Raw genomic sequence first — 18,597 nt, forward strand, 5'->3', positions numbered from 1 at the left:
TGGAAATGGGTTTAAAAGTGATTTCGGCGGAGAAATATATATATATATATATATATATATATATATATATATATATATACGCGCACACACACACATATATATAAACGTATTCTCCGTTGAGATATTGCAGCCGCTGCTGTGTCCAGGCCCAGGAGCCTTAGCACTGTGCTGTGATGTCACTCAATACCACTGACATCACTAGGTGTAAACAACATCTCTCCTTTGCTGTGTATGTGACTATGGAGCTGTTTGGTGATGTCGTCTATTATGGCCTTCATAGAAGCAACAGGAGATTGTTGCATCCATCTAGAACCCTCAGAACTACAGTGCTATGATGTCACTGACTTCCACAGGCCTTGCAGAGTGTAAACAACAACAACCCAGCTTTGTTGTGTATGTAACCATAGGGATTTGTGATGTCACCTAGAACCTTCACAGCAGCGACAGCTTTATGAGGAGCATCATCACTGCTCTGCCTGAGCAGAACCATCACCGCCATAGGTTGTCAAATAACCCGGATTTAACCCACACAGGTAAGTCCAATGGGGTGCAGGCATGTCCTCTATGCTTACAGCTTCCCGTGGGTGTTGGTTTGATACCGTTTGGGGACAGCCAAGGAGGCATCTGCAGGCAACAAAGGTAGGTGTGTGCTTGTGTGTGTGTTTCCTATGCAGATCCTAAGCCCAGTGTCACATGCAAGTAGGAGGAGTAAGAAGGGTTCCTGGCAAATCCGGGTTATGGATTGCATTTAAAAAGGCCCCGTGGGAGTGCAATGGGCCCCTGTCTTGCTGCTTAGCAATAATGGTATGGGTTTAGGTTCTGCTGTGTGTACTGGTGGTTGACTGCCCCCCAGCCCAGAGTGTGCATGGAAAATTGTCTGGCAGCCTCCCTGACAGCAAGCAGTGATAGTGCCCATGAAGGGGACCTTGTTGGGCCCGCCCCTTTCACGGTTATCGCTTCTCGGCCTTTTGGCTAAGATCAAGTGTAGTATCTGTTCTTATCAGTTTAATATCTGATACGTCCCCTATCTGGGGACCATATATTAAATGGATTTTTGAGAACGGGGGCCGATTTCGAAGCTTGCTTCCGTCGCCCTATGCATTGACCCGATATGGCAGTATCTTCGGGTACAGTGCACCACCCCCTTACAGGGTTAAAAAGAAAGATTCCTACTTTCATTGCTACCTGCTTGCTGGCTAGCCAGCTAGCCAGCCCTGTGGGCCTTGCTGCTGCAGCCAAAAAACAAAAGGTGCTGCTGCTGCTGCTGCTTCTGCTGCTTCTGCTTGTGTCTGGCCGCTGTTGGAGCGTCCAGGCACAGGACTTCTGCTGCTGCTGACTAAATGGCCTCCTTAATTGGATCATTTGAGTAGCCAGCACACCTGTGCAGGTAGGGCATGACATGATAGGCAGCTGCCTTGATAGCGGGTGGGTGCTGAATGTTCCTAATTGACAAAATAAGATTAATGCTTATGAAGAAATATAAAATCTCATCCCTTCCCCAATATCGCGCCACACCCCTACCCCTTAATTCCCTGGTTGAACTTGATGGACATATGTCTTTTTTCGACCGTACTAACTATGTAACTATGTAACATAACATGGGGGGGGGGGGGGGGTCTCCTGGCTGTTCACACAGGTGTGTCATTGCTGTACATTGACCATGCATTGCTTCTGTGGTATTGCAAAGGCAAAGACAAATGCTTCCAGCCATCCATTGCACTAATGGATTGGTCATCAGCTGGCTGTCTATGTCCCGCATCAATATAGACCAAAGTACAGAGGGTTAGGCTATGCTATTGTGCACCTACCTGATGCATCAGAAGGTGCGAGGCCCTTGCTAAATTCTGTGCACAGACTTTGAGATCTATACTTTAGACTGTATCTAAACCTGCTCCAACATGGACTGACATTCTGGCCTACTTTCAGCCGATGCGACTTGTCTGTCGCTGAACAGTCGCTTTTTATGTATTCAGCACCTATGTATAATGTTGTAAAAATGCTCTAGAAGCTAAAGTCGCAGAAATGTCACACATATTTGGCCTGCAACTTTCTGTGCGACAAATTCAGACAGGAAAAATCAGTATAAATCCTTAGAAAATTATCCCCCAGTGTCTCCATCTGCTGGCGGTATTGAATAAGCATTGCTGCACTGATGGGGTATGCATTAGACGAAAAAAAAGAAGAAAAAGAAGAATAATACGCCCAGAAAAGAGGCGAAAAGGAGAAAAACGTAAAAAAACGTGAAAAAAAAGTAAGAGGAAGAGAAGGGAAAAAAAGGTGGAAATGGGTTTAAAAGTGATTTCGGCGGAGAAATATATATATATATATATATATATATATATATATATATATATATATATACGCGCACACACACACATATATATAAACGTATTCTCCGTTGAGATATTGCAGCCGCTGCTGTGTCCAGGCCCAGGAGCCTTAGCACTGTGCTGTGATGTCACTCAATACCACTGACATCACTAGGTGTAAACAACATCTCTCCTTTGCTGTGTATGTGACTATGGAGCTGTTTGGTGATGTCGTCTATTATGGCCTTCATAGAAGCAACAGGAGATTGTTGCATCCATCTAGAACCCTCAGAACTACAGTGCTATGATGTCACTGACTTCCACAGGCCTTGCAGAGTGTAAACAACAACAACCCAGCTTTGTTGTGTATGTAACCATAGGGATTTGTGATGTCACCTAGAACCTTCACAGCAGCGACAGCTTTATGAGGAGCATCAGCACTGCTCTGCCTGAGCAGAACCATCACCGCCATAGGTTGTCAAATAACCCGGATTTAACCCACACAGGTAAGTCCAATGGGGTGCAGGCATGTCCTCTATGCTTACAGCTTCCCGTGGGTGTTGGTTTGATACCGTTTGGGGACAGCCAAGGAGGCATCTGCAGGCAACAAAGGTAGGTGTGTGCTTGTGTGTGTGTTTCCTATGCAGATCCTAAGCCCAGTGTCACATGCAAGTAGGAGGAGTAAGAAGGGTTCCTGGCAAATCCGGGTTATGGATTGCATTTAAAAAGGCCCCGTGGGAGTGCAATGGGCCCCTGTCTTGCTGCTTAGCAATAATGGTATGGGTTTAGGTTCTGCTGTGTGTACTGGTGGTTGACTGCCCCCCAGCCCAGAGTGTGCATGGAAAATTGTCTGGCAGCCTCCCTGACAGCAAGCAGTGATAGTGCCCATGAAGGGGACCTTGTTGGGCCCGCCCCTTTCACGGTTATCGCTTCTCGGCCTTTTGGCTAAGATCAAGTGTAGTATCTGTTCTTATCAGTTTAATATCTGATACGTCCCCTATCTGGGGACCATATATTAAATGGATTTTTGAGAACGGGGGCCGATTTCGAAGCTTGCTTCCGTCGCCCTATGCATTGACCCGATATGGCAGTATCTTCGGGTACAGTGCACCACCCCCTTACAGGGTTAAAAAGAAAGATTCCTACTTTCATTGCTACCTGCTTGCTGGCTAGCCAGCTAGCCAGCCCTGTGGGCCTTGCTGCTGCAGCCAAAAAACAAAAGGTGGTGCTGCTGCTGCTGCTTCTGCTGCTTCTGCTTGTGTCTGGCCGCTGTTGGAGCGTCCAGGCACAGGACTTCTGCTGCTGCTGACTAAATGGCCTCCTTAATTGGATCATTTGAGTAGCCAGCACACCTGTGCAGGTAGGGCATGACATGATAGGCAGCTGCCTTGATAGCGGGTGGGTGCTGAATGTTCCTAATTGACAAAATAAGATTAATGCTTATGAAGAAATATAAAATCTCATCCCTTCCCCAATATCGCGCCACACCCCTACCCCTTAATTCCCTGGTTGAACTTGATGGACATATGTCTTTTTTCGACCGTACTAACTATGTAACTATGTAACATAACATGGGGGGGGGGGGGGTCTCCTGGCTGTTCACACAGGTGTGTCATTGCTGTACATTGACCATGCATTGCTTCTGTGGTATTGCAAAGGCAAAGACAAATGCTTCCAGCCATCCATTGCACTAATGGATTGGTCATCAGCTGGCTGTCTATGTCCCGCATCAATATAGACCAAAGTACAGAGGGTTAGGCTATGCTATTGTGCACCTACCTGATGCATCAGAAGGTGCGAGGCCCTTGCTAAATTCTGTGCACAGACTTTGAGATCTATACTTTAGACTGTATCTAAACCTGCTCCAACATGGACTGACATTCTGGCCTACTTTCAGCCGATGCGACTTGTCTGTCGCTGAACAGTCGCTTTTTATGTATTCAGCACCTATGTATAATGTTGTAAAAATGCTCTAGAAGCTAAAGTCGCAGAAATGTCACACATATTTGGCCTGCAACTTTCTGTGCGACAAATTCAGACAGGAAAAATCAGTATAAATCCTTAGAAAATTATCCCCCAGTGTCTCCATCTGCTGGCGGTATTGAATAAGCATTGCTGCACTGATGGGGTATGCATTAGACGAAAAAAAAGAAGAAAAAGAAGAATAATACGCCCAGAAAAGAGGCGAAAAGGAGAAAAACGTAAAAAAACGTGAAAAAAAAGTAAGAGGAAGAGAAGGGAAAAAAAGGTGGAAATGGGTTTAAAAGTGATTTCGGCGGAGAAATATATATATATATATATATATATATATATATATATATATATATATATATATACGCGCACACACACACATATATATAAACGTATTCTCCGTTGAGATATTGCAGCCGCTGCTGTGTCCAGGCCCAGGAGCCTTAGCACTGTGCTGTGATGTCACTCAATACCACTGACATCACTAGGTGTAAACAACATCTCTCCTTTGCTGTGTATGTGACTATGGAGCTGTTTGGTGATGTCGTCTATTATGGCCTTCATAGAAGCAACAGGAGATTGTTGCATCCATCTAGAACCCTCAGAACTACAGTGCTATGATGTCACTGACTTCCACAGGCCTTGCAGAGTGTAAACAACAACAACCCAGCTTTGTTGTGTATGTAACCATAGGGATTTGTGATGTCACCTAGAACCTTCACAGCAGCGACAGCTTTATGAGGAGCATCAGCACTGCTCTGCCTGAGCAGAACCATCACCGCCATAGGTTGTCAAATAACCCGGATTTAACCCACACAGGTAAGTCCAATGGGGTGCAGGCATGTCCTCTATGCTTACAGCTTCCCGTGGGTGTTGGTTTGATACCGTTTGGGGACAGCCAAGGAGGCATCTGCAGGCAACAAAGGTAGGTGTGTGCTTGTGTGTGTGTTTCCTATGCAGATCCTAAGCCCAGTGTCACATGCAAGTAGGAGGAGTAAGAAGGGTTCCTGGCAAATCCGGGTTATGGATTGCATTTAAAAAGGCCCCGTGGGAGTGCAATGGGCCCCTGTCTTGCTGCTTAGCAATAATGGTATGGGTTTAGGTTCTGCTGTGTGTACTGGTGGTTGACTGCCCCCCAGCCCAGAGTGTGCATGGAAAATTGTCTGGCAGCCTCCCTGACAGCAAGCAGTGATAGTGCCCATGAAGGGGACCTTGTTGGGCCCGCCCCTTTCACGGTTATCGCTTCTCGGCCTTTTGGCTAAGATCAAGTGTAGTATCTGTTCTTATCAGTTTAATATCTGATACGTCCCCTATCTGGGGACCATATATTAAATGGATTTTTGAGAACGGGGGCCGATTTCGAAGCTTGCTTCCGTCGCCCTATGCATTGACCCGATATGGCAGTATCTTCGGGTACAGTGCACCACCCCCTTACAGGGTTAAAAAGAAAGATTCCTACTTTCATTGCTACCTGCTTGCTGGCTAGCCAGCTAGCCAGCCCTGTGGGCCTTGCTGCTGCAGCCAAAAAACAAAAGGTGGTGCTGCTGCTGCTGCTTCTGCTGCTTCTGCTTGTGTCTGGCCGCTGTTGGAGCGTCCAGGCACAGGACTTCTGCTGCTGCTGACTAAATGGCCTCCTTAATTGGATCATTTGAGTAGCCAGCACACCTGTGCAGGTAGGGCATGACATGATAGGCAGCTGCCTTGATAGCGGGTGGGTGCTGAATGTTCCTAATTGACAAAATAAGATTAATGCTTATGAAGAAATATAAAATCTCATCCCTTCCCCAATATCGCGCCACACCCCTACCCCTTAATTCCCTGGTTGAACTTGATGGACATATGTCTTTTTTCGACCGTACTAACTATGTAACTATGTAACATAACATGGGGGGGGGGGGGGGTCTCCTGGCTGTTCACACAGGTGTGTCATTGCTGTACATTGACCATGCATTGCTTCTGTGGTATTGCAAAGGCAAAGACAAATGCTTCCAGCCATCCATTGCACTAATGGATTGGTCATCAGCTGGCTGTCTATGTCCCGCATCAATATAGACCAAAGTACAGAGGGTTAGGCTATGCTATTGTGCACCTACCTGATGCATCAGAAGGTGCGAGGCCCTTGCTAAATTCTGTGCACAGACTTTGAGATCTATACTTTAGTCTGTATCTAAACCTGCTCCAACATGGACTGACATTCTGGCCTACTTTCAGCCGATGCGACTTGTCTGTCGATGAACAGTCGCTTTTTATGTATTGAGCACCTATGTATAATGTTGTAAAAATGCTCTAGAAGCTAAAGTCGCAGAAATGTCACACATATTTGGCCTGCAACTTTCTGTGCGACAAATTCAGACAGGAAAAATCAGTATAAATCCTTAGAAAATTATCCCCCAGTGTCTCCATCTGCTGGCGGTATTGAATAAGCATTGCTGCACTGATGGGGTATGCATTAGACGAAAAAAAAGAAGAAAAAGAAGAATAATACGCCCAGAAAAGAGGCGAAAAGGAGAAAAACGTAAAAAAAACGTGAAAAAAAAGTAAGAGGAAGAGAAGGGAAAAAAAGGTGGAAATGGGTTTAAAAGTGATTTCGGCGGAGAAATATATATATATATATATATATATATATATATATATATACGCGCACACACACACATATATATAAACGTATTCTCCGTTGAGATATTGCAGCCGCTGCTGTGTCCAGGCCCAGGAGCCTTAGCACTGTGCTGTGATGTCACTCAATACCACTGACATCACTAGGTGTAAACAACATCTCTCCTTTGCTGTGTATGTGACTATGGAGCTGTTTGGTGATGTCGTCTATTATGGCCTTCATAGAAGCAACAGGAGATTGTTGCATCCATCTAGAACCCTCAGAACTACAGTGCTATGATGTCACTGACTTCCACAGGCCTTGCAGAGTGTAAACAACAACAACCCAGCTTTGTTGTGTATGTAACCATAGGGATTTGTGATGTCACCTAGAACCTTCACAGCAGCGACAGCTTTATGAGGAGCATCAGCACTGCTCTGCCTGAGCAGAACCATCACCGCCATAGGTTGTCAAATAACCCGGATTTAACCCACACAGGTAAGTCCAATGGGGTGCAGGCATGTCCTCTATGCTTACAGCTTCCCGTGGGTGTTGGTTTGATACCGTTTGGGGACAGCCAAGGAGGCATCTGCAGGCAACAAAGGTAGGTGTGTGCTTGTGTGTGTGTTTCCTATGCAGATCCTAAGCCCAGTGTCACATGCAAGTAGGAGGAGTAAGAAGGGTTCCTGGCAAATCCGGGTTATGGATTGCATTTAAAAAGGCCCCGTGGGAGTGCAATGGGCCCCTGTCTTGCTGCTTAGCAATAATGGTATGGGTTTAGGTTCTGCTGTGTGTACTGGTGGTTGACTGCCCCCCAGCCCAGAGTGTGCATGGAAAATTGTCTGGCAGCCTCCCTGACAGCAAGCAGTGATAGTGCCCATGAAGGGGACCTTGTTGGGCCCGCCCCTTTCACGGTTATCGCTTCTCGGCCTTTTGGCTAAGATCAAGTGTAGTATCTGTTCTTATCAGTTTAATATCTGATACGTCCCCTATCTGGGGACCATATATTAAATGGATTTTTGAGAACGGGGGCCGATTTCGAAGCTTGCTTCCGTCGCCCTATGCATTGACCCGATATGGCAGTATCTTCGGGTACAGTGCACCACCCCCTTACAGGGTTAAAAAGAAAGATTCCTACTTTCATTGCTACCTGCTTGCTGGCTAGCCAGCTAGCCAGCCCTGTGGGCCTTGCTGCTGCAGCCAAAAAACAAAAGGTGGTGCTGCTGCTGCTGCTTCTGCTGCTTCTGCTTGTGTCTGGCCGCTGTTGGAGCGTCCAGGCACAGGACTTCTGCTGCTGCTGGCTAATTGGCCTCCTTAATTGGATCATTTGAGTAGCCAGCACACCTGTGCAGGTAGGGCATGACATGATAGGCAGCTGCCTTGATAGCGGGTGGGTGCTGAATGTTCGTAATTGACAAAATAAGATTAATGCTTATGAAGAAATATAAAATCTCATCCCTTCCCCAATATCGCGCCACACCCCTACCCCTTAATTCCCTGGTTGAACTTGATGGACATATGTCTTTTTTCGACCGTACTAACTATGTAACTATGTAACATAACATGGGGGGGGGGGGGGGGGTCTCCTGGCTGTTCACACAGGTGTGTCATTGCTGTACATTGACCATGCATTGCTTCTGTGGTATTGCAAAGGCAAAGACAAATGCTTCCAGCCATCCATTGCACTAATGGATTGGTCATCAGCTGGCTGTCTATGTCCCGCATCAATATAGACCAAAGTACAGAGGGTTAGGCTATGCTATTGTGCACCTACCTGATGCATCAGAAGGTGCGAGGCCCTTGCTAAATTCTGTGCACAGACTTTGAGATCTATACTTTAGACTGTATCTAAACCTGCTCCAACATGGACTGACATTCTGGCCTACTTTCAGCCGATGCGACTTGTCTGTCGCTGAACAGTCGCTTTTTATGTATTCAGCACCTATGTATAATGTTGTAAAAATGCTCTAGAAGCTAAAGTCGCAGAAATGTCACACATATTTGGCCTGCAACTTTCTGTGCGACAAATTCAGACAGGAAAAATCAGTATAAATCCTTAGAAAATTATCCCCCAGTGTCTCCATCTGCTGGCGGTATTGAATAAGCATTGCTGCACTGATGGGGTATGCATTAGACGAAAAAAAAGAAGAAAAAGAAGAATAATACGCCCAGAAAAGAGGCGAAAAGGAGAAAAACGTAAAAAAACGTGAAAAAAAAGTAAGAGGAAGAGAAGGGAAAAAAAGGTGGAAATGGGTTTAAAAGTGATTTCGGCGGAGAAATATATATATATATATATATATATATATATATATATATATATACGCGCACACACACACATATATATAAACGTATTCTCCGTTGAGATATTGCAGCCGCTGCTGTGTCCAGGCCCAGGAGCCTTAGCACTGTGCTGTGATGTCACTCAATACCACTGACATCACTAGGTGTAAACAACATCTCTCCTTTGCTGTGTATGTGACTATGGAGCTGTTTGGTGATGTCGTCTATTATGGCCTTCATAGAAGCAACAGGAGATTGTTGCATCCATCTAGAACCCTCAGAACTACAGTGCTATGATGTCACTGACTTCCACAGGCCTTGCAGAGTGTAAACAACAACAACCCAGCTTTGTTGTGTATGTAACCATAGGGATTTGTGATGTCACCTAGAACCTTCACAGCAGCGACAGCTTTATGAGGAGCATCAGCACTGCTCTGCCTGAGCAGAACCATCACCGCCATAGGTTGTCAAATAACCCGGATTTAACCCACACAGGTAAGTCCAATGGGGTGCAGGCATGTCCTCTATGCTTACAGCTTCCCGTGGGTGTTGGTTTGATACCGTTTGGGGACAGCCAAGGAGGCATCTGCAGGCAACAAAGGTAGGTGTGTGCTTGTGTGTGTGTTTCCTATGCAGATCCTAAGCCCAGTGTCACATGCAAGTAGGAGGAGTAAGAAGGGTTCCTGGCAAATCCGGGTTATGGATTGCATTTAAAAAGGCCCCGTGGGAGTGCAATGGGCCCCTGTCTTGCTGCTTAGCAATAATGGTATGGGTTTAGGTTCTGCTGTGTGTACTGGTGGTTGACTGCCCCCCAGCCCAGAGTGTGCATGGAAAATTGTCTGGCAGCCTCCCTGACAGCAAGCAGTGATAGTGCCCATGAAGGGGACCTTGTTGGGCCCGCCCCTTTCACGGTTATCGCTTCTCGGCCTTTTGGCTAAGATCAAGTGTAGTATCTGTTCTTATCAGTTTAATATCTGATACGTCCCCTATCTGGGGACCATATATTAAATGGATTTTTGAGAACGGGGGCCGATTTCGAAGCTTGCTTCCGTCGCCCTATGCATTGACCCGATATGGCAGTATCTTCGGGTACAGTGCACCACCCCCTTACAGGGTTAAAAAGAAAGATTCCTACTTTCATTGCTACCTGCTTGCTGGCTAGCCAGCTAGCCAGCCCTGTGGGCCTTGCTGCTGCAGCCAAAAAACAAAAGGTGGTGCTGCTGCTGCTGCTTCTGCTGCTTCTGCTTGTGTCTGGCCGCTGTTGGAGCGTCCAGGCACAGGACTTCTGCTGCTGCTGACTAAATGGCCTCCTTAATTGGATCATTTGAGTAGCCAGCACACCTGTGCAGGTAGGGCATGACATGATAGGCAGCTGCCTTGATAGCGGGTGGGTGCTGAATGTTCCTAATTGACAAAATAAGATTAATGCTTATGAAGAAATATAAAATCTCATCCCTTCCCCAATATCGCGCCACACCCCTACCCCTTAATTCCCTGGTTGAACTTGATGGACATATGTCTTTTTTCGACCGTACTAACTATGTAACTATGTAACATAACATGGGGGGGGGGGGGGGTCTCCTGGCTGTTCACACAGGTGTGTCATTGCTGTACATTGACCATGCATTGCTTCTGTGGTATTGCAAAGGCAAAGACAAATGCTTCCAGCCATCCATTGCACTAATGGATTGGTCATCAGCTGGCTGTCTATGTCCCGCATCAATATAGACCAAAGTACAGAGGGTTAGGCTATGCTATTGTGCACCTACCTGATGCATCAGAAGGTGCGAGGCCCTTGCTAAATTCTGTGCACAGACTTTGAGATCTATACTTTAGACTGTATCTAAACCTGCTCCAACATGGACTGACATTCTGGCCTACTTTCAGCCGATGCGACTTGTCTGTCGCTGAACAGTCGCTTTTTATGTATTCAGCACCTATGTATAATGTTGTAAAAATGCTCTAGAAGCTAAAGTCGCAGAAATGTCACACATATTTGGCCTGCAACTTTCTGTGCGACAAATTCAGACAGGAAAAATCAGTATAAATCCTTAGAAAATTATCCCCCAGTGTCTCCATCTGCTGGCGGTATTGAATAAGCATTGCTGCACTGATGGGGTATGCATTAGACGAAAAAAAAGAAGAAAAAGAAGAATAATACGCCCAGAAAAGAGGCGAAAAGGAGAAAAACGTAAAAAAAACGTGAAAAAAAAGTAAGAGGAAGAGAAGGGAAAAAAAGGTGGAAATGGGTTTAAAAGTGATTTCGGCGGAGAATATATATATATATATATATATATATATATATATATATATATATACGCGCACACACACACATATATATAAACGTATTCTCCGTTGAGATATTGCAGCCGCTGCTGTGTCCAGGCCCAGGAGCCTTAGCACTGTGCTGTGATGTCACTCAATACCACTGACATCACTAGGTGTAAACAACATCTCTCCTTTGCTGTGTATGTGACTATGGAGCTGTTTGGTGATGTCGTCTATTATGGCCTTCATAGAAGCAACAGGAGATTGTTGCATCCATCTAGAACCCTCAGAACTACAGTGCTATGATGTCACTGACTTCCACAGGCCTTGCAGAGTGTAAACAACAACAACCCAGCTTTGTTGTGTATGTAACCATAGGGATTTGTGATGTCACCTAGAACCTTCACAGCAGCGACAGCTTTATGAGGAGCATCAGCACTGCTCTGCCTGAGCAGAACCATCACCGCCATAGGTTGTCAAATAACCCGGATTTAACCCACACAGGTAAGTCCAATGGGGTGCAGGCATGTCCTCTATGCTTACAGCTTCCCGTGGGTGTTGGTTTGATACCGTTTGGGGACAGCCAAGGAGGCATCTGCAGGCAACAAAGGTAGGTGTGTGCTTGTGTGTGTGTTTCCTATGCAGATCCTAAGCCCAGTGTCACATGCAAGTAGGAGGAGTAAGAAGGGTTCCTGGCAAATCCGGGTTATGGATTGCATTTAAAAAGGCCCCGTGGGAGTGCAATGGGCCCCTGTCTTGCTGCTTAGCAATAATGGTATGGGTTTAGGTTCTGCTGTGTGTACTGGTGGTTGACTGCCCCCCAGCCCAGAGTGTGCATGGAAAATTGTCTGGCAGCCTCCCTGACAGCAAGCAGTGATAGTGCCCATGAAGGGCACCTTGTTGGGCCCGCCCCTTTCACGGTTATCGCTTCTCGGCCTTTTGGCTAAGATCAAGTGTAGTATCTGTTCTTATCAGTTTAATATCTGATACGTCCCCTATCTGGGGACCATATATTAAATGGATTTTTGAGAACGGGGGCCGATTTCGAAGCTTGCTTCCGTCGCCCTATGCATTGACCCGATATGGCAGTATCTTCGGGTACAGTGCACCACCCCCTTACAGGGTTAAAAAGAAAGATTCCTACTTTCATTGCTACCTGCTTGCTGGCTAGCCAGCTAGCCAGCCCTGTGGGCCTTGCTGCTGCAGCCAAAAAACAAAAGGTGGTGCTGCTGCTGCTGCTTCTGCTGCTTCTGCTTGTGTCTGGCCGCTGTTGGAGCGTCCAGGCACAGGACTTCTGCTGCTGCTGACTAATTGGCCTCCTTAATTGGATCATTTGAGTAGCCAGCACACCTGTGCAGGTAGGGCATGACATGATAGGCAGCTGCCTTGATAGCGGGTGGGTGCTGAATGTTCGTAATTGACAAAATAAGATTAATGCTTATGAAGAAATATAAAATCTCATCCCTTCCCCAATATCGCGCCACACCCCTACCCCTTAATTCCCTGGTTGAACTTGATGGACATATGTCTTTTTTCGACCGTACTAACTATGTAACTATGTAACATAACATGGGGGGGGGGGGGGGGGGTCTCCTGGCTGTTCACACAGGTGTGTCATTGCTGTACATTGACCATGCATTGCTTCTGTGGTATTGCAAAGGCAAAGACAAATGCTTCCAGCCATCCATTGCACTAATGGATTGGTCATCAGCTGGCTGTCTATGTCCCGCATCAATATAGACCAAAGTACAGAGGGTTAGGCTATGCTATTGTGCACCTACCTGATGCATCAGAAGGTGCGAGGCCCTTGCTAAATTCTGTGCACAGACTTTGAGATCTATACTTTAGACTGTATCTAAACCTGCTCCAACATGGACTGACATTCTGGCCTACTTTCAGCCGATGCGACTTGTCTGTCGCTGAACAGTCGCTTTTTATGTATTCAGCACCTATGTATAATGTTGTAAAAATGCTCTAGAAGCTAAAGTCGCAGAAATGTCACACATATTTGGCCTGCAACTTTCTGTGCGACAAATTCAGACAGGAAAAATCAGTATAAATCCTTAGAAAATTATCCCCCAGTGTCTCCATCTGCTGGCGGTATTGAATAAGCATTGCTGCACTGATGGGGTATGCATTAGACGAAAAAAAAGAAGAAAAAGAAGAATAATACGCCCAGAAAAGAGGCGAAAAGGAGAAAAACGTAAAAAAACGTGAAAAAAAAGTAAGAGGAAGAGAAGGGAAAAAAAGGTGGAAATGGGTTTAAAAGTGATTTCGGCGGAGAAATATATATATATATATATATATATATATATATATATATATATATATATACGCGCACACACACACATATATATAAACGTATTCTCCGTTGAGATATTGCAGCCGCTGCTGTGTCCAGGCCCAGGAGCCTTAGCACTGTGCTGTGATGTCACTCAATACCACTGACATCACTAGGTGTAAACAACATCTCTCCTTTGCTGTGTATGTGACTATGGAGCTGTTTGGTGATGTCGTCTATTATGGCCTTCATAGAAGCAACAGGAGATTGTTGCATCCATCTAGAACCCTCAGAACTACAGTGCTATGATGTCACTGACTTCCACAGGCCTTGCAGAGTGTAAACAACAACAACCCAGCTTTGTTGTGTATGTAACCATAGGGATTTGTGATGTCACCTAGAACCTTCACAGCAGCGACAGCTTTATGAGGAGCATCAGCACTGCTCTGCCTGAGCAGAACCATCACCGCCATAGGTTGTCAAATAACCCGGATTTAACCCACACAGGTAAGTCCAATGGGGTGCAGGCATGTCCTCTATGCTTACAGCTTCCCGTGGGTGTTGGTTTGATACCGTTTGGGGACAGCCAAGGAGGCATCTGCAGGCAACAAAGGTAGGTGTGTGCTTGTGTGTGTGTTTCCTATGCAGATCCTAAGCCCAGTGTCACATGCAAGTAGGAGGAGTAAGAAGGGTTCCTGGCAAATCCGGGTTATGGATTGCATTTAAAAAGGCCCCGTGGGAGTGCAATGGGCCCCTGTCTTGCTGCTTAGCAATAATGGTATGGGTTTAGGTTCTGCTGTGTGTACTGGTGGTTGACTGCCCCCCAGCCCAGAGTGTGCATGGAAAATTGTCTGGCAGCCTCCCTGACAGCAAGCAGTGATAGTGCCCATGAAGGGGACCTTGTTGGGCCCGCCCCTTTCACGGTTATCGCTTCTCGGCCTTTTGGCTAAGATCAAGTGTAGTATCTGTTCTTATCAGTTTAATATCTGATACGTCCCCTATCTGGGGACCATATATTAAATGGATTTTTGAGAACGGGGGCCGATTTCGAAGCTTGCTTCCGTCGCCCTATGCATTGACCCGATATGGCAGTATCTTCGGGTACAGTGCACCACCCCCTTACAGGGTTAAAAAGAAAGATTCCTACTTTCATTGCTACCTGCTTGCTGGCTAGCCAGCTAGCCAGCCCTGTGGGCCTTGCTGCTGCAGCCAAAAAACAAAAGGTGGTGCTGCTGCTGCTGCTTCTGCTGCTTCTGCTTGTGTCTGGCCGCTGTTGGAGCGTCCAGGCACAGGACTTCTGCTGCTGCTGACTAAATGGCCTCCTTAATTGGATCATTTGAGTAGCCAGCACACCTGTGCAGGTAGGGCATGACATGATAGGCAGCTGCCTTGATAGCGGGTGGGTGCTGAATGTTCCTAATTGACAAAATAAGATTAATGCTTATGAAGAAATATAAAATCTCATCCCTTCCCCAATATCGCGCCACACCCCTACCCCTTAATTCCCTGGTTGAACTTGATGGACATATGTCTTTTTTCGACCGTACTAACTATGTAACTATGTAACATAACATGGGGGGGGGGTCTCCTGGCTGTTCACACAGGTGTGTCATTGCTGTACATTGACCATGCATTGCTTCTGTGGTATTGCAAAGGCAAAGACAAATGCTTCCAGCCATCCATTGCACTAATGGATTGGTCATCAGCTGGCTGTCTATGTCCCGCATCAATATAGACCAAAGTACAGAGGGTTAGGCTATGCTATTGTGCACCTACCTGATGCATCAGAAGGTGCGAGGCCCTTGCTAAATTCTGTGCACAGACTTTGAGATCTATACTTTAGACTGTATCTAAACCTGCTCCAACATGGACTGACATTCTGGCCTACTTTCAGCCGATGCGACTTGTCTGTCGCTGAACAGTCGCTTTTTATGTATTCAGCACCTATGTATAATGTTGTAAAAATGCTCTAGAAGCTAAAGTCGCAGAAATGTCACACATATTTGGCCTGCAACTTTCTGTGCGACAAATTCAGACAGGAAAAATCAGTATAAATCCTTAGAAAATTATCCCCCAGTGTCTCCATCTGCTGGCGGTATTGAATAAGCATTGCTGCACTGATGGGGTATGCATTAGACGAAAAAAAAGAAGAAAAAGAAGAATAATACGCCCAGAAAAGAGGCGAAAAGGAGAAAAACGTAAAAAAACGTGAAAAAAAAGTAAGAGGAAGAGAAGGGAAAAAAAGGTGGAAATGGGTTTAAAAGTGATTTCGGCGGAGAAATATATATATATATATATATATATATATATATATATATATATATATATACGCGCACACACACACATATATATAAACGTATTCTCCGTTGAGATATTGCAGCCGCTGCTGTGTCCAGGCCCAGGAGCCTTAGCACTGTGCTGTGATGTCACTCAATACCACTGACATCACTAGGTGTAAACAACATCTCTCCTTTGCTGTGTATGTGACTATGGAGCTGTTTGGTGATGTCGTCTATTATGGCCTTCATAGAAGCAACAGGAGATTGTTGCATCCATCTAGAACCCTCAGAACTACAGTGCTATGATGTCACTGACTTCCACAGGCCTTGCAGAGTGTAAACAACAACAACCCAGCTTTGTTGTGTATGTAACCATAGGGATTTGTGATGTCACCTAGAACCTTCACAGCAGCGACAGCTTTATGAGGAGCATCAGCACTGCTCTGCCTGAGCAGAACCATCACCGCCATAGGTTGTCAAATAACCCGGATTTAACCCACACAGGTAAGTCCAATGGGGTGCAGGCATGTCCTCTATGCTTACAGCTTCCCGTGGGTGTTGGTTTGATACCGTTTGGGGACAGCCAAGGAGGCATCTGCAGGCAACAAAGGTAGGTGTGTGCTTGTGTGTGTGTTTCCTATGCAGATCCTAAGCCCAGTGTCACATGCAAGTAGGAGGAGTAAGAAGGGTTCCTGGCAAATCCGGGTTATGGATTGCATTTAAAAAGGCCCCGTGGGAGTGCAATGGGCCCCTGTCTTGCTGCTTAGCAATAATGGTATGGGTTTAGGTTCTGCTGTGTTTACTGGTGGTTGACTGCCCCCCAGCCCAGAGTGTGCATGGAAAATTGTCTGGCAGCCTCCCTGACAGCAAGCAGTGATAGTGCCCATGAAGGGGACCTTGTTGGGCCCGCCCCTTTCACGGTTATCGCTTCTCGGCCTTTTGGCTAAGATCAAGTGTAGTATCTGTTCTTATCAGTTTAATATCTGATACGTCCCCTATCTGGGGACCATATATTAAATGGATTTTTGAGAACGGGGGCCGATTTCGAAGCTTGCTTCCGTCGCCCTATGCATTGACCCGATATGGCAGTATCTTCGGGTCAGTGCACCACCCCCTTACAGGGTTAAAAAGAAAGATTCCTACTTTCATTGCTACCTGCTTGCTGGCTAGCCAGCTAGCCAGCCCTGTGGGCCTTGCTGCTGCAGCCAAAAAACAAAAGGTGGTGCTGCTGCTGCTGCTTCTGCTGCTTCTGCTTGTGTCTGGCCGCTGTTGGAGCGTCCAGGCACAGGACTTCTGCTGCTGCTGACTAAATGGCCTCCTTAATTGGATCATTTGAGTAGCCAGCACACCTGTGCAGGTAGGGCATGACATGATAGGCAGCTGCCTTGATAGCGGGTGGGTGCTGAATGTTCCTAATTGACAAAATAAGATTAATGCTTATGAAGAAATATAAAATCTCATCCCTTCCCCAATATCGCGCCACACCCCTACCCCTTAATTCCCTGGTTGAACTTGATGGACATATGTCTTTTTTCGACCGTACTAACTATGTAACTATGTAACATAACATGGGGGGGGGGGGGGGGTCTCCTGGCTGTTCACACAGGTGTGTCATTGCTGTACATTGACCATGCATTGCTTCTGTGGTATTGCAAAGGCAAAGACAAATGCTTCCAGCCATCCATTGCACTAATGGATTGGTCATCAGCTGGCTGTCTATGTCCCGCATCAATATAGACCAAAGTACAGAGGGTTAGGCTATGCTATTGTGCACCTACCTGATGCATCAGAAGGTGCGAGGCCCTTGCTAAATTCTGTGCACAGACTTTGAGATCTATACTTTAGACTGTATCTAAACCTGCTCCAACATGGACTGACATTCTGGCCTACTTTCAGCCGATGCGACTTGTCTGTCGCTGAACAGTCGCTTTTTATGTATTCAGCACCTATGTATAATGTTGTAAAAATGCTCTAGAAGCTAAAGTCGCAGAAATGTCACACATATTTGGCCTGCAACTTTCTGTGCGACAAATTCAGACAGGAAAAATCAGTATAAATCCTTAGAAAATTATCCCCCAGTGTCTCCATCTGCTGGCGGTATTGAATAAGCATTGCTGCACTGATGGGGTATGCATTAGACGAAAAAAAAGAAGAAAAAGAAGAATAATACGCCCAGAAAAGAGGCGAAAAGGAGAAAAACGTAAAAAAACGTGAAAAAAAAGTAAGAGGAAGAGAAGGGAAAAAAAGGTGGAAATGGGTTTAAAAGTGATTTCGGCGGAGAAATATATATATATATATATATATATATATATATATATATATATATATATATATACGCGCACACACACACATATATATAAACGTATTCTCCGTTGAGATATTGCAGCCGCTGCTGTGTCCAGGCCCAGGAGCCTTAGCACTGTGCTGTGATGTCACTCAATACCACTGACATCACTAGGTGTAAACAACATCTCTCCTTTGCTGTGTATGTGACTATGGAGCTGTTTGGTGATGTCGTCTATTATGGCCTTCATAGAAGCAACAGGAGATTGTTGCATCCATCTAGAACCCTCAGAACTACAGTGCTATGATGTCACTGACTTCCACAGGCCTTGC

The 18,597-nt window shown here is 45.9% G+C and overlaps 8 non-coding genes across 8 annotated transcripts; all 8 read left to right on the forward strand.

The window, feature by feature from the left end:
* The first annotated feature begins 952 nt into the window (after nt 1-952).
* LOC130305732 (U2 spliceosomal RNA) lies at nt 953-1,143 on the forward strand. The gene has a single exon (XR_008855177.1). It is a non-coding gene; the product is annotated as a U2 spliceosomal RNA (small nuclear RNA).
* Nucleotides 1,144-3,234: 2,091 nt separating this feature from the next.
* Nucleotides 3,235-3,425, forward strand: LOC130305733 (U2 spliceosomal RNA). The gene has a single exon (XR_008855178.1). It is a non-coding gene; the product is annotated as a U2 spliceosomal RNA (small nuclear RNA).
* Nucleotides 3,426-5,518: 2,093 nt separating this feature from the next.
* On the forward strand, nt 5,519-5,709 carry LOC130305734 (U2 spliceosomal RNA). Its single transcript, XR_008855179.1, has one exon. It is a non-coding gene; the product is annotated as a U2 spliceosomal RNA (small nuclear RNA).
* Nucleotides 5,710-7,790: 2,081 nt separating this feature from the next.
* On the forward strand, nt 7,791-7,981 carry LOC130305735 (U2 spliceosomal RNA). Its single transcript, XR_008855180.1, has one exon. It is a non-coding gene; the product is annotated as a U2 spliceosomal RNA (small nuclear RNA).
* Nucleotides 7,982-10,067: 2,086 nt separating this feature from the next.
* On the forward strand, nt 10,068-10,258 carry LOC130305736 (U2 spliceosomal RNA). Its single transcript, XR_008855181.1, has one exon. It is a non-coding gene; the product is annotated as a U2 spliceosomal RNA (small nuclear RNA).
* Nucleotides 10,259-12,344: 2,086 nt separating this feature from the next.
* On the forward strand, nt 12,345-12,535 carry LOC130305738 (U2 spliceosomal RNA). The gene has a single exon (XR_008855183.1). It is a non-coding gene; the product is annotated as a U2 spliceosomal RNA (small nuclear RNA).
* A 2,093-nt stretch (nt 12,536-14,628) lies between these two features.
* Nucleotides 14,629-14,819, forward strand: LOC130305739 (U2 spliceosomal RNA). The gene has a single exon (XR_008855184.1). It is a non-coding gene; the product is annotated as a U2 spliceosomal RNA (small nuclear RNA).
* A 2,085-nt stretch (nt 14,820-16,904) lies between these two features.
* LOC130305752 (U2 spliceosomal RNA) lies at nt 16,905-17,094 on the forward strand. Its single transcript, XR_008855196.1, has one exon. It is a non-coding gene; the product is annotated as a U2 spliceosomal RNA (small nuclear RNA).
* The last annotated feature ends 1,503 nt before the right edge of the window (nt 17,095-18,597 follow it).

Source organism: Hyla sarda, unplaced genomic scaffold, assembly GCF_029499605.1.
Source record: "Hyla sarda isolate aHylSar1 unplaced genomic scaffold, aHylSar1.hap1 scaffold_1330, whole genome shotgun sequence".
NCBI lineage: Eukaryota > Metazoa > Chordata > Amphibia > Anura > Hylidae > Hyla > Hyla sarda.